This window comes from Urtica dioica, chromosome 4 (assembly GCF_054948205.1).
Source record: "Urtica dioica subsp. dioica isolate 48M chromosome 4, U.dioica_male_clone48M_v1_H2, whole genome shotgun sequence".
NCBI lineage: Eukaryota > Viridiplantae > Streptophyta > Magnoliopsida > Rosales > Urticaceae > Urtica > Urtica dioica.
In genome coordinates, this window is record NC_142759.1 from 25,181,923 (window position 1) to 25,187,922 (window position 6,000).

A 6,000-nucleotide genomic window follows, 5' to 3' on the forward strand; every position below is an offset into this window, starting at 1 on the left:
ACAATGAGAATGAGGGCTCTATTTATAGGAGAAGGATTACCTCCAAAAGGTAGTTTCCTTTGCTCTACGGAATATCACATATTCATGAGCAAATATTTGCTCTCCTTTGTCTCATTTCACACGTCCAAGGTCCTTCTAGAAGGCCTTGGATTTGTTTCCTCTTTTGCTTCCTCTCTTGCTTTGCCCGTCCACTTCCTTTCCATGTAGAGTAAATTTGTGTTGGAATTGATCTAGGGTTATGAAAAGATTTAACGCTTCGAGCAAGCGGCGGAATTTAAAAATTATCTTTAAAACAAGTAAATTATTTGTTTACTAACCTTTGAGTATTGTCAATGGTGCCCACAAGAAGAGTTGTAATCTTTATATTGTACATTTGATGTAATAAAGTCTCATGAAGACTCTTGCTTATAATTGCTTATTCATTAATAAAAAGTTGAAACGTTCATTCAATCTTCTTTGTTTGAAGCTTTATGATAAAACGTTAGTCTTTAGTCCATAAACAAACTATACAACTTACGAAGAGACAAATGTAGATTTGCATGAACAAACTCTTCGTAGTTTGCTTAAAACGATATATTCGCAATCTAAGGGTCAAAGGACTATTGACCTCAGTATGATTGTTAGAAGAATCTATGATGTTTCGTTATGAGGCATTGAGAGTTGGAGACTCTATAGTTCTTCTAGGTATCTTCCGAAGGTACTGAATTGACCAGTACACTTCTAGAAACAAGATAAGAACAAACCATTTAACCTCTTATGTCTCGAAGTCACTACGTATGAATTGCATCGTGCTTACCTTAATCCTGAAATGAGACTTGTCATTTCACACCTTAGTATTCTCATTTGAGAAAGTCAGAGTTCGGACTCACTATGTTATTCCGAACAAGGCCTATTGGTGAAGTACTAAGTTGTGAGAATGTCATGAGTAACTTTGTGAAGTTCTCATAGATATGGAATTCATGTACAAGATTGCTGAAATGCAATGTATATCACCTCATGCTTTGTTCCTTGGAGTGTGAATAAATGAACTGACCAGTGTCCAAATTGAGTCTTGACTCTTTTGGATGAAACAATGTGACTTGTTAGCTCCTCGTCAATACATTGTTTCTAACTTATTCACAAGCGACAAAGGAGTTGAGGAAATAACAGCTAGAAGGGTAAAATGGTAATTTTGTAAATCCCGACTAGCTGATGATATTCATGAAGGGTAAACACTGATAATATTATGTGGATCCGCTCATTACAATTAGGTTGAATTTTTTAGTAGAAAATAAATTCATTTGAACCGAGGGATTTTCAGTGTCAACTCTTTAGTGGAGTCAGTTGACATTAAGCTAAACTTGGAAAAGGTTTGTGAACTTTTGAGTCCAAGTATTTAGCACAAGATTTGTTCATTTGGATCCATGAGGTCCTTGTCACGAATCACATCGAATAGGAATAGTTAAACTGGAAGCTAAGTCAAAACAAGAACGAAAATTGTCAAAAGGGTATTTTTGTCTTTTGCGACATAGCATGAAATGAATGTCAATAAATTTTTTGACAAGGTCATTTGATGAATTGATAATACTCGGCCATGACTTGATCATTGGGACTTGTTGATTAATTTCATTTTATAAGAGTTTTATTGAAAATTCTTAATGGGCCTTTTTCATGTTGTGATGAACAAATGAAGAAGCTTCTAGAAGCTCCTTCTAGAGACAATATGGGCGCCCAACATATCCATAGAAAGAGAGAATATTTTGTGCATAAATGTATCAAGATACTTGCCAAAAGAAAAAGAGGAAACAAATTTCCTATACAAGGCATGGGAAATTTCGGCCAAGTAGAGAAAAAGGGAAGCCAAATAAAAGAGGAAACAAATCCAAGGACTTGCTTGACAAGTCTTTGCCGCCTGAATGAAGGAGAAGAAAAGGAAATTGGCTCATGAATATGTGATATTCTATAGAAGAGGAAACTACCTTATTGAAGGTGAGACCTCTCCTATAAATAGGAGCCTTATTCTTCTCATTTTTCTCATCCCAAGTTTTAGAGATTGAGAGCTTCTGTCTCTAGACTTGGCCGATCCTCTCTCTCCCTCTCTCTTCAATTTCGTTTTATTGTTTTGGCACCTAGGTCCTCATTTTACCTAGAGTTTAGCTCTGCGACTTCAAGACTCGTTCTTAAGTCGTAGTGTTTAAAAGTGCCCACTCACTGATTCCTTTTATTTCGAGTGATTTAGTGATAGAAACTTTCGTGGTTGCTCGAGTCTCCGAGGAAAGAAAGAGAGACGTGCTGCGAGGGAGACGAGCGTTGCAAACTTTCCAAAAGCTTCTCAAAGATCAAGCTTCAAGAAAGGTTAGTAAACTTCTATGCTCATAATAGTTTTTATTTATATGTACTTGCTCTTTGTCTAGGTTAGTAAAAAACTGTTTTTACTTGAAAAGAAAATTTTTAAAATTTCGCCGCTTTGCGAAGCGTTAAACTTTTTCTTACACCCTAGATCAATTCCAACACTTAATATCCGTTGCTCGTCCTCTTGAGCAAGATTATTGTTTAAAGTTCATTGAGAATGGAATTCGTATTTCGTTTCCTGATAATTCTTTTGTCACTGATGCACGTATGAAGAATGCTCTTTTCTACATCGATCCCACTCAACCTTCTCTTTTAGATACCGAAAAAGATAATGATCTAATTAGGGAGCCAAAGAGGATCAAACTTTCTGAATCCTCCGATCTAACAAAATCAACATACCTCTGGCACTTAAGACTTGGTGATATCAGTCTAGATAGGATTAAGAGACTTGTGAGTGATGGTCCACTCCAAGCCTCTGCAATAGGTTCACTACCTACTTGTGAATCCTGCATAGAAGGAAAAATGACTAAGCAACCTTTCTCCGATAAGGGTCGAAGAGCCACTGAGTTGCTGGAACTAGTACATTCTGATGTATGTGGACCGCTCAACCAACAGGCACGTGGAGGATACGAATACTTCGTTACCTTCACCGATGATTACTCGTGATATGGTTTTGTCTATTTGCTCAAACACAAATCCGAGACCTTTAATGTATTTAAGGTCTTTAGGGCTTTAGTGGAAAAGCAAACTGGCAAATTGATCAAAACCCTTCGATCTGATCGAGGTGGTGAGTATATGTCTGGAGAGTTCGATGACTTTCTTAACGAAGAAGGTATTGCTTCTCAGCTTACCGCACCTGGCACACCTCAACAAAACGGAGTGTCAGAGAGAATAAACCAAACTCTTATGGAGATGGTTAGATCAATGATGAGTTACTCATCACTCCCTCTTTCCTTTTGGAGATATGCCCTCGAAACAGCCGTTTACATTCTGAACCAAGTTCTGTCTAAAACGGTTCCTGGTACTCCATATGATAGATGGACTGACCGTAAAGTGAATCTTGGCCGCATCAAAATTTGGGGTTGCCCCGCACACGTGCTAAGGCAAAAGACTAGCAAGTTAACTATTAGGTCAGAATTGTGTCTGTTCATTGGATATCTGAAGGAAACAAAACGTTTCAAATTATATAGTCCCGAGGACGATAAGACTTTCGTTAGCACGAATGCTCGTTTACTTGAGGAGGACTTTATGAAGGATACAAAACCTAGAAGCAAAATTGTGCTTGGAGAAAAGTTGGGTGAGGAAGCTTCTACCTCATCTGTAAGAACTGTTCTTACCCCAACGGAAACAGAACCAAACTCTTCAGAATCTCGTCAAGTAGTACGTCAACGTAGTGGGAGGGCTACTCAAAAGCCTGACAGGTACACGTCCTATGGAGACTCTCTCATAGCTGTCTCTGACATGGATGACTCTATTTCCTATAGCCAAGCAATGGCTTGTTCTGAATCAAACCTTTGGCTTGACGACATGAAAGTTGAAATGCACTCGATGTACGTCAACAAAGTATGGAAACTTGTAGACCTTCCTCAAGGGATTAAACCCGTAGGGTGTAAGTGGATATACAAGAAGAAAAGAGGTCCGGATGGGAACATCGAGACGTTCAAAGCACGACTTGTGGCGAAGGATTATACCCAACAAGAAGGGATTTACTATGAAGAAACCTTCTCGCTAGTCGCGATGCTTAAATCCATCCGCATACTCTTATCCATAGCTGCAACTCTCGACTATGAGACCTGGAAAATGGATGTCAAGACAGCCTTCCTGAATGGCAATCTTGACGAGCGCATTTACATGGCTCAACCAGACGGTTTCGTGGATAAAGGTCAAGAGACCAAGGTTTGTGAGTTACTTAAATCCATTTATGGACTAAAGCAAGCATCTAGGTCATGGAATATTAGATTCGATTAAACTGTGAAAAGCTTCGGCTTTAAACAGTCAATAGATGAACCTTATGTTTACAAGTTAATACACGAAGGCAAAGTTGTGTTTCTGGTACTATATTTCGATGATATATTACTCATAGGTAACGATGTGGGTAAATTATCTGAGGTTAAGGTCTTGTTAGCAAAGCAATTCGATGTGAAGGATCTAGGAGAAGCCGCGTACATTCTGGGGATCCAAATTTTTCGAGATAGGAAAAACCGGACTTTGTCACTGTCTGAAGCATCTTATATTGATAAGGTGATGGATCGCTTCTTGATGCAAGACTCCAAGAAGGGCCAAACACCCTTTAGGCATGGAGTCTCACTCTCTAAGGACCAGTCTCCCAAGACTACACAAGCGATTGAAGACATGAGGAAAATTCCTTATGCCTCTGCCATAGGAAGCCTCATGTATGCTATGCTTTGCACTAGACCTGATATATGTTTCGCCGTTGGCGTAGGTAGCTGTTTCCAATCCAACCCTGGACCCAAGCACTGGATTGCTATTAAGCATGTTCTCAAGTATCTTCGAAGAACTAGGAACTTGATGCTTACATACTCAGGTACTGACCTACTATGATGGGATATACCGACTCCGATTTTCTAGTGGATAAGGATTCCAGGAAATCCACATCGGGATCTGTGTTCATCCTTAATGGTGGAGCTGTTGTGTGGAGGAGTATTAAGCAATCTTACATTGCTGACTCCACAATGGAAGCAGAATGTGTGGCTGCTTGTGAAGCATCCAAAGAGGCTGTATGGCTTAGAAAATTCCTTAAGTATTTGGAAGTTGTTCCAAACGTCGACGAGTCCATGACCCTTTATTGTGATAATAGTGGGGCTATCGCTAACTGTTGGAATCGATCTAGGGTTTGAGAAAATATTTAACGCTTCGGTAAGCGGCGGAATTTTAAAAATTTTCTTTTACAAGTAAAAACAGTTTTTACTAACCTAGACAAGTGCAAGTACATGTAATTAAAAACCAATATGAGCTAGAAGTTTACTAACCTTTCTTGAAGCTTGAACTTTGAAGAAGCTTGTGGAAAGTTTGCAACGCTCGTCTCCCCTCGCAGCATGTCTCTCTTTCTTTCCTCGGCACCTCGAGCAACCACGAAAGTTTCTATCACTAAATCACTCGAAAAGAAGGAATCAGTGAGTGGGCACTTTTAAACACTACGACTTAAGAACGAGTCTCGAAGTCGCAGAGCTAAACACTAGGTCTAATGAGGACCTAGGTGCCAAGACAAGAAAAAATCGAAAATAAACTAGAGAGAGAGAGAGAGGATTTTCGGCCAAAGTTCTAGAGAGAGAGTCTCTCAAATCTCTTAAACTTGGATGAATGAAATGTGAGGAAATGAGGCTCCTATTTATAGGAGAGGTCTCACCTTCAATAACGTAGTTTCCTCTTCTATAGAATATCACATATTCATGAGCAATTTCCTCTTTTTTACCTTTGAGACACTCGGCCAACTCAAGGCTTCTAGAAGCCTTGATTTGTTTCCAATTTTGTTCAAGGCCTTGCCTTGTCTCTCACTTGGCCGATTCCCACTTTCCTCTTGGAGGAAATTTGTTTCCTCTTTTTCTTTTGGCAAGTATCTAAATACATTTATGCACAAAATAAACTCTCCTATTTCTCTATTAGGGTAGGCGCCCAAGTCTCTCTAGAAGGAGCTTCTAGAAGCTTCTT